At 39.7% G+C, this 10530-nt stretch overlaps 1 pseudogene; it reads left to right on the plus strand.

Moving 5' to 3' along the window:
- Positions 1-1312: 1312 nt before the first annotated feature.
- On the plus strand, positions 1313-1506 carry LOC103272829 (annotated as a pseudogene).
- The last annotated feature ends 9024 nt before the right edge of the window (positions 1507-10530 follow it).

Below are 10530 nucleotides of genomic sequence, written 5' to 3' on the forward strand. Positions count from 1 at the left end.
CTCCTCATGGAGGGGTTGAAAGCTGCCATGATACTTGTTATTTCTACCATAGAAATTTTTCCTTATGCTATGCACAGATCTTCTGTATATAGTATGCAACTATACTAAGTAAAAGAACATCAATCAAATGTCCTCTTAAGTAAATCATTAAGTCACAAGGGGAACAACTATAATCTGAAGGATGGGCTGGTGGGGAAGGAAGTGGGCACTGGCTCCTCAAAGCAGTGGGTTTGGATACGAGTCTCAGATGGGCTCTCCAGCACCCACACCACCAGCCAGTTAGCCATAGCTCTCTTTCCTATATTTCTAATCAGCCTGGCTTAGGTCAAGTGGGAGAACCAATCCTTTATTTAAAATTGAATGATGGAGGAAGAGCAGAGGAGAGAGGAGACTATAGCTATAAGGCCTTCCCGGCCTGGAAAGGAAATAGATCAGAAAGGAAAATAGTCCTTAGTGTGAGTTACTTCAACCCACAGTGACTTCTTTCTCCGCCACTCCCACCTCTGTCCACTCTTGGAGTTTGGCATTGCTGAGGCTAACATAGTAGAAGACACAGACTTTTGTCATCTAACTTAAAACTGGAAAAGAGATAGACACTCTTTTAGTATGATTTTACACACACACACACACACACACACACACACACACATCCATACATATAAATGTCAGGAGGTAAAGTTTGCATTTCCAGTTGATCTGAAATCAATGCCTAAGTGCATATTCTCCAGGATTTTCTGGGCAGGGTCACTCAAACACACATGCAGGTTGTGTTCTGGACAAGAAGGCTGGGCAAGAGGACAAGGAAAAGGACGGTACTAAAACCAGCTACCGTGTTAAGATGTTCATCCTACCCAAGGTAATCTACAACATAAATTACCATGAATTGTCAAAACAATCCTCAGCAAACACACACACACACACACACACACACACACACACACACACACACACATATACACACAAAGCAGGAGGCATCACACTCCCAGACTTTAAGCTTTATTATAAAGCTACAACAATCAAAACAGCCTGGTATTGATACAAAAACAGGCATATAGACCAATGGAATGGGATAGAGATTCCAGAAGCAAAACCTCAATTGCTTGACCAACTCATCTTCGACAAAGCCTCCACCATCAACCACTGGGGAGAGGAGAACCTATTCAGTATATGGTGCTGGGAAAACTGGCTGACCACCATGCAGAAGATTAAAACAAGACCCCTACCTATCACCATACACAAAAACCAACTCTAAATGAATCAAAGACCTAAATGTAAAACCACAAACTGGGCGCGGGGTCGACAGTGAAGAAACATGGCGGCTCCAATGCTAACTGCACAGTTGTACTCCCTACTGTTCCGCAGAACTTCCACTTTCACCCTCACCATCACCATGGGCTCCCTGTTCTTTGAGTGCACTTTCAATCAAGGCGCCAATGCCATCTATGAGCACATCAGGAGGGGAAGCTGTGGAAACACATCAAGCATGAGTATGAGAACAAGGAATAGTTTTTTGAAGGACTCATCCAGACCAGAAGGACCAGGTCCACCCACCAGCTGTTTGCCCACATTTGGGGCCTCAACTTGAAGATGATGCTCGAGTTACTCTTCATGAACCACCTTTTGCTGTTGGTGAGAAACAGCTTCACCCAATAACAAAAATTCATATGGAAACATAGACGACTATGAATAGCCAAAACAATCCTTAGCAAAAGAAACAAAGCAGGAGGTATCACACTTCCAGACTTCAAGCTTTACTATAAGGCTACAGTAATCAAAACAGCCTGGTATTGATACAAGAACAGGCACATAGACCAATGGAACAGGATGGAGATTCCAGAAGCAAAACCTCAATTTCTCAACCAACTCATCTCTGACAAAGCCTCCAACAACAACCACTGGGGAGAGGAGAACCTATTCAGTAAATGTTACTGGGAAAACTGGCTGATCACATGCAGAAGATTGAGGCAGGACCCCTACTTATCACCATACACAAAAATTATCTCTAAATGGATCAAAGACCTAAACATAAAACCTCAAACTATAAGAATTTTAGAAAACGCAGGAGACACCCTTATGGAAATTGGAACTGGCATTCCTATTCAGAGCCAAAATGCCCATATTTTAAGAAATAAGATAGACAAGTGGGACCTCATCAAACTAATGAGCTTCTGCAAAGCAAAAGAAACCATCAAGAGAGCAGAGAGACAGACCACAGAATGGGAAAAAATATTTGCCAACTGTATATCTGACAAAGGCCTAACATCCAGGATCTACAGGGAACTCAGACTCACCAAAAGGAAAAAACAAACAGCCCCAATAAAAAGTGGGCAAAAGACATGAATAGACACTTCTCAAAAGAAGATATACGGGCAGCCAACGGACACATGAAAAAGTGATCAACCTCACTCATCATCAGAGAAATGCAAACCAAAACCACATTGAGATCCCACCTAACCCCAGTAAGAATGACCATCATTAATAAAACAAACAGCAACAGATGCTGGCGAGGATGGTAGAGAAAGGAATGCTTCTACACTGCTGGTGGGAATGCAAACTAGTGCAACCTCTTTGGAAGACAGTGTGGCAATTTCTGAAAGAACTAAAAATTGACCTTCCATATGCCCCAGCAATTCCCCTATTGGGAATATACCCAGGGGAACTCAAATCATTCTACAAAAAAGATACCTGCACACGTATGTTTGTTGCAGCTCTATTCACAATAGCAAAAACATGGAACCAACCATGTTGCCCATCGAAGCTGGACTGGATTTTTAAAATGTGGTACATATACACAATGGAATATTATGCAGTCATAAAGAAGGACAAACATGTGGACTTCATAGTAACTTGAATGGATTTAGAGTCGGTCATACTCAGTGATCCATCACAGAAACAAAAAACAGAGCACCATATGTTCTCACTCATAAGCGGACCTTGAACAGTTATTATAATACTATCAGAAAGGGATTGGTCGTAGTGGGAAACTGTCAGGGGAGAGGGGGTGGGATTGGCAGTTGAGGGAAACTGCTGGGGGAAGGAGGGGCATACCTCATCAACAAGAGTACCTACATAACATTTGTATACCTAACCCTGAATTGTACCCCACATCTTTATAATAAAAAATAAAAACAATGTCAGTGGCTCAGCCTGTAATCCCGTGCCTTTGGGAAGCTGAGGTGAGTGGATTGCCTGAGTCTGTGAGTTCGAGACCCGCCTGGGCAGCAAGACCTCATCTCTACAATAAATAAAAAAATCAGCCGGGCGTGGTAATGCATGCCTGTAGTTCCGGCTACTCGGAAGGCTGAGGCAGAAGGATCGCCGGAGCCCAGCAGGTCGAGGCTGTGGTGGCTGGGAGCGGCCACTGCACTCCAGTCTGGGCGACAGAGTGAGACTCCAACTCAAAAATAAATAAATAAATAAAAACAAAAATTAAAATTAAAAAACCTCAAACTATAAGAGCTTAGAAAATGCAGGAGATGCCCTTATGGAAATTGGAACTGGCAACCAATTCCTGATCAAAACTCCAAGTGCTAGGCCATAAGAGATAAGATAGACAAGTGGGACCTCATCAAACTGACAAGCTTCTGCAAAGCCAAAGAAACCATTGAGAGAGTGGAGAGACAGCCCACAGAATGGGGAAAAATATTTGCCAATTGTATATCTGACAAAGAACTAACATCTAGGATCTACAAGGAACTCAAAAGATAAAAACAAACAGCTCTATTAGAAAGTGAGCAAAAGATATGAATAGACACTTCTCAAAAGAAGATATATGAGTAGTCAACAGATACATGAAAGAATGCTCAGCCTTATAGTCATCAAAGAAATGAAAATTAAAACCACATTAAGATACCATCTAACTCAAGTCAGGATGGCCATCATCAATAACAAAAAACAACAGATGCTGGAGAGGATGTGGTGAAAAGGGAACACTTCTACACTGTTGATAGGAATGTAAACTAATACAGCCTCTGGAAAACAGTGTGGCAAATCCTAAAAGATCTAAAAATCGACCTCTCATATGACCCTGCAATCACCCTACTGGGCGTATACCCAGAGGAACTCAAATCACTCTATGAAAAAGATACCTGCACACACATATTTATTGCAGCATTACTTGCAATAGCAAAAACAGGGAACCAACCATGCTGCCCATTGAAAGAGGACTGGATTTTTTTAATGTGGTACATATATACAGTGGAATATTATGTAGTCATAAAGAAAGACAAAATTATGAACTTCACAGCAACTTGAATGGACTTAGAGGCTATAATACTATCATCTATTGCAGATGATAGTATCATAGAATAATCTATCACAGAAACAAAGAACCTAGTATCACATGTTCTCACTCATAAGCAGATCTTGAACAACTATCGTAATACTTTAAGAAAGGGATTAACAGTAGTGGGAAACTGCCAGGGGAGGGGAGTCACACCTCATCAACAAAGGTACCTGCATAATGATCATTTGTATTCCTAACCCTGAATTGTACCCCACATATTTAAAACAAAAAATTTATTAAAAAAAAAAAAAAAACAGCTACCAACACTGTCCTGAGGCAATGCCTTTTTCTGTGTGTGCCTGACTGTTAAGGGTAAAACCATTTTCTAATCCCATAGAGGGAGTAGTATAAGAGTTATAATTTTGATATCGTAGACCTAGCAGCAGCATTCTGATATTGACTTTTCCAGAATCTAGAAGTCCAGAAGCATTATGTAGCTCATCCATTCATTCAGTAAACTTTATTGTGTTTTCATAATGGGTCACCATCTAGTGTCTTTAATCTTCCTAAGGTTTGAAGAGCAGTTTAAGGGCATTGTGAGTGTGTGTGTGTGTGTGTGTGTGTTTGAACCACATGTACAGAGTTAGAGTTAATTACGTGTCTCAGTTCCTGACAGAGAATGTGTTAAACTGTGCAAGGCTTTACTGGTTTCTTATTTGTCTTACTCCATTATTTCACTTCCATTTATTTCTCCCTCCTCAGGCAGCCAATCTGATGAGTTTTGCATGTATTTCTGTGAATGTATATGATCTTGAAAAAATATGTACTGCTTTGAACAATATATTTTAAATGTACATAGATTTTGTATTATATATCTCATTTTGTTTTTACTTTTTTTTTTTTTTTTTTTGTGGTCAAGTGCTATTAATCACTTGAGCCTTCAGGATACATTTATTTCCAAGTAAAGTTCACCTTCCTGACCTTGGAGAAGAGCCCCTGGACAGGGAATAAGATCTGGAGAGTGAGACCAGTCCTGCCCCAGGTATGACTACCTACCTTCCTCAGGCAGGTGCTCAGTCGGTGTTGATTCCAGAACCCACCTGGATTACTTCCATACTAGCCACTCCTGGCAACATCATGGCTCAGGTGTCTGTTTCATGAAGATCGGGTCCTGGTGGTGATTTCTGAGGTGACAGCACTCTGTGGGGTGCCAGTAATACACAGAACAAATTGGCCAGGCGTGGTGGTTAACGCCTGTAATCTCAACACTTTGGGAGGTTAAGGTGGAAAGACTGCTTGAGCCCAGGAGTTTGAGACCAGCCTAGGCAACACAGACAAATCTGTAGGGCATTTTAACAGAAAGACCACAGAACTTGGAATCAAAACATTTCAAATGTGAATTCTGGCTCCTTCACTTGACAACCAAGAGATCTTGAGATATTTCCTCATCTCTCTGGACCTCTGAACCTCACCTAAAAAATGGAGAAAAAGAATCACCCACCTTACAGAGATGCTATGAGGTCATTTAATGAGGTAAGAATCACGACAGCACCTTGTAAGTGATAAAGTACCACTCAATTTAAAGCCATGTTTACCACCCACCTTTCTACAATGAGCATGCCCTGCATTTCCAGTCAGAAAAAGTTATACTTGGAAGAACTCAAATCATTCTACAGAAAAGATACCTGCACACATATGTTTGTTGCAGCTCTATTCACAATAACAAAAACATGGAACCAACCATGTTGCCCATCAAATCTAGACTGGATAAAAAACATGTGGTACATATACACAGTGGAATATTATGCAGCTATAAAAAAGGACAAACATATGGACTTTGCAGCAACTTGAATGAATTCAGAGTCGATCCTACTCAGTGATCTATCACAGAAACAAAAAACAGAGTACCATATGTTCTCACTCATAAGCAGACAATTATAAAACTATAAAAAAGTGATTGGCAATAGTGAGAAACTGTCAGGGGAAGAGGAGTGGGATTGGCAGTTGAGGGAAACTGCTAGGGGAGAGAGGGGCATACCTCATCAACAAGGGTACCTGTATAATCAACGTTTATATACCTAACCCTGAAGCGTACCCCACATCTTTATAATAAAAATAAAGTTATACTCATGAGTTAATATACAAGTCTGTACAGCTAAGAGGTACACACCTAGTAATGAAAATATAAAGGAATTCAGAATGGTGAACAATGATGTCGAGAGATTATCACTGAGAAGGAACATGGAGATCAAGAAAGATGTAGGGTCTCCAACTATATTGCTAAAAGTGGGTACACAAGTCATGTTTAAATTATGATTTCTGCCTTTTTGTGTGTCTTAAATACCTTTTTATAATTTTTAAAAATCTGTGCCAAATACAAAGGTTTATGTGTATGCTCATTGCAGCAATCAAAATATTTTAAACTACCTAAGTGACCAGCAATAGAATATTGGTTGAAAAAATTATGGTGCCATAAAAAAACACATGGCAATATTATTAATATTACTATGATTGTCCTATGAACTTTTAGTCACCTACTTTCATTGAGCTAGCTTCTGCATCTACCTGTTAGTGGAAGATGATTGAAAGTCAGTGCCTACAGAAAGACAAATACAGAATGATTTCATTTATATTAGAACCTAATGCACTCAGACTCGTAGAAGCAGAGAACAGATTGATGGTTACCAGAGGCTGGGGACTGAGGGAAAAGGGGAGATGGTGTTCAAGGGGTACAAAGTTTCAGCTAGATAGGAGGAATATGTTTTTTGATATCTATTATATTGCACAGCATGATGGTTAGAGTTAATAATAATGTATTATATATTTCAATATTGCTAAAATAGTAAATTTTAAATGGTCTCACCACAAATAAATATTTGAGGTGATGAATATGCTAACTTGCTTGATTTCATCATTCCACACTGTATACATACATCATAATATCACTCTGTACTCCATACATATGTACAATTATAACAGCAATTACGATACAATTTTTACAAAAAACAAATGTCTGCCTAGCTGAAAATTAGACTCCTTCACATTTTATTTTCTCCAGTACTTTATTAAACTCATTATTAAACATTGCTATAAATGTATTTACTAGGTGGGTATTCCTGAAGATTTAGAAGTGTTCAGGCAACATTATTTTGCCATAATAGATAAGAATATTTCATACTTGAACAAGAAGATGTAAGGAAGGAAAAATTTGAAAGGCCCCAATAGGACACAGTATCATGATCTATAAAACTCAGCTTTTAAGGACTTGATTTAGGTTTACTTTTTTTGTTGTTTGCTTTTTCTTAGATTGCTCAGCTAAGGTAATTGTTTCTCATTTACCTCATTAGATAATACCATGGACATTATACAGGAAGAGGCCTTGCCTGTCCATCCTCATCGCAAATCCTACCCAAGAATCCTAAGGAATGTCGCTTTCAAATTAATGACAACAGACTTTCTACCCTGTTCTCTAGTGCTTAAATTGTGGTTTTGCAGTCCCGTATAAATTTTTTACCATTTAAAATGGAAATAATATGTTTATTTCATAACCATATAAGTTGCTTATGCAGATGTGGCTACAAGTCACTAGGTATTCTAACAGTGAATTGTGGAATCATTTCAGAGGCTCAGGGGACAGGCCATAAGCAGGATGGAGGTCCGGTGACACTGGATTTGTCTTCAGCCACTTGAGATTCCTGCTTTTGCCCTATTTTTTTCCACGGCTTAGTGACCTCTCTCCTGAACCTTCAGGAAAGACCCCAACATAGCTTTGTAGGAATATGAACATCGGTACTGCTTCTCCCAGGAGTATTTGCATCTCAAATTTTATCTCTTGTGGAAATATTTATTCTCTATTAAATTGGAAGTAAGAGAAGGAGACATACTTCAGGAGTGGGACAAACTATGAACCTCAAATCATTCATCCTTTGAGCAAGACTTGCAACTACATTCAGTTTTATACATTTGTTTATGCAGCTTTTGTGTGCTGTTTTTAGTGTGGAAACATAAATTCTATAGATAATAAAATGTCAAATTTTCTTTTTTTTTTGGAGACAGGGTGTCGCTCTGTTGCCCAGGCTGGAGTGCAGTGACACAATCATAGCTCACTGAAGCCTCAAACTCCTGGGCTTAAGCGAAGTGCCCTTTTTGTGCAAGACATTCTTTTAAGCCATTTACAGTTAATTCTCCCAACAACCTTTTGACGAAAGACACTTTATTATCCTCACTTTACAGATGAAACATGAAGAGGTTCGGTAACTTGCCCTGATTACTCAGCTAGCAAATGGTAGAGGTGGCACTTAAATAAAGGCATCATGACTCCAAAGCCAGCCCTCTTAATCATCATTCTACATGTACGACCTAGAAAGAACTGAGTGTCTTTTCCTCACTTCCCTTTGTATTTCCATTTTCATTTCCTCTTTCTCCCATAATACTGAACATTTCCAAGTTGATCTATATCTGCCTTTAAGGAAAAAAAATGAAGTTTTACCCTTACTCCAAGTCACTGGGGTCCAGACATACAAAAAGGCTTCCATCACAAGTGTCTCCCACATCCGAGAATGACTTTGGAAGAATTCCTTGGTGTTTCTTGGTTCCCCAGCCTGTCGTGAAACCCTAGCCTGATCACACCCCTTGAAGAGTCATAAAAGCAGGCCTGAGGACAGCTCTCTGAGCCCTTGGCTCATGAGTTGAGTCTGATTTGCTTTGGCTGTTGGTTTGGGCCATTGCCTGTGCAGGATTCTGCTTCTCATCAGCCTCTTCTGCTTGGTGTGAACCCCTGACTGGGGCTTGGACTTGTTGTTTTTTTTTTGCCTGATTGTTCTTTCTCATGGAGACTTTGACCCGCTGACCTTTTGCCTGCTCCTTTATGTCTTGGAATGCTCAGATTCACAACTCAGCTTTGCTCTCTATAACTTATAAGACCTATCTACCCTTTTATATTTGTGAACAAACATCCTGGCCTTGAACCATATATCATCCCCAACCCACATGGAGATAGACTGCTGACTCTGATCATCTAACACTCCTCTCTTGGCTGTCCCTGTAACATTTTTACCCTAGGTTTTGCTTGTTTTCCTACTTATCAGTTAAAAACCCTCAGTCTGTTCTCTCAACTCCTTCCTTTCTTCTTCTTACTGATACTCCTTGGCTTATGTCCACCCCATGACCTGTGGTTTATGAGAGAACCAGATGCAGATGTGGGACTTTCCTAATTTTTCCCACCAAAGCTCTCCAGAGGAGCCCTGGCAAAGCCATTTGTGCTGACAGTATGATACACTTTTCTCTGTGGTCTAGAGATCAGGGTGAGGGAGGTACAGGTCTTGACCTTGGAGAAAGTTTCAGAAACTATATGTAAGGGACCAAAAGGATAAAAGGCAGAAACTACAAGCACAAAAAAATTGTGGCCAGGTGACTGTTCTTTGGGAAATAAAGCAAATTAAAATAGATCTAACCAACTCCATTATATATGCTTTCCTTTTGTGCTATGCATGTATTTTAGGGAAGCTGCTGAGACCATCTGTTAAATGTTTATTTCCTTTGTTACTTCTGAGGTGTCAAAAAAAAGCCTATAAAAAGCCTGTAATGGGAAGAAAGGGGAAAATAGCCTTTAAAATTGTTGGAAAGTGATCAAGAAAAGGAAGAGCTAGAAGCCAAACTTAAGCTCAAGATCTGTCTTCCTTCTTTTAACTGGAAAGTTCTAGAACAAGCAAGTCTACCTTATTCAGAGAATTACTATCTAGACTGCTGCCCCCCCCCCCATTGTTGACACTGCTCCTTTATAGCAGAGGGAATGGGGAATTTGGGAGGAGACATTTTGTCATTTGTCAATACTTCTCTGAAAGGCCAGAGGAAATTGAGCAAAAACAGGAAACTAACCATTCTATTTTATTTGTTAGCTTTTCTGGAAGAAAAAAAAAGTTTGAGAAGAAGTATGAAGTCTTTAGGCAAAAAAAGGTACAAGAGCTTGTCTGTACAATTCAGCTTTCTCTGCCCACAATTAGTCTGGATAATCAAATACTGAGTGACCTAGAAAGAATGAGAGACAATGGAGCATTTTCCAGTGGCCTCACATGCTCCTGAGGTTTAATCCTGCTTGCTGACATTCAGTAATAGCCTCATCATGGAAAAATTGAAGAAGAGAGTAATTAGCATCCCTGAACAAACCTTGAAAGTTTGTGTTTATGTTGGGTTAAATTTATAAAAGGAAAAATTGGGTTTTTCTGTTTTCTGAACTGTAAGAATTTGGATGTACAATACTTAATCTACCAGCAGCTTCAGGGTCAATTACCCCGAATCCTGCTGCC

This window comes from Carlito syrichta, unplaced genomic scaffold, assembly GCF_000164805.1.
Source record: "Carlito syrichta isolate Samal-C Ts95f unplaced genomic scaffold, Tarsius_syrichta-2.0.1 Scaffold313342, whole genome shotgun sequence".
NCBI classification, from domain to species: domain Eukaryota; kingdom Metazoa; phylum Chordata; class Mammalia; order Primates; family Tarsiidae; genus Carlito; species Carlito syrichta.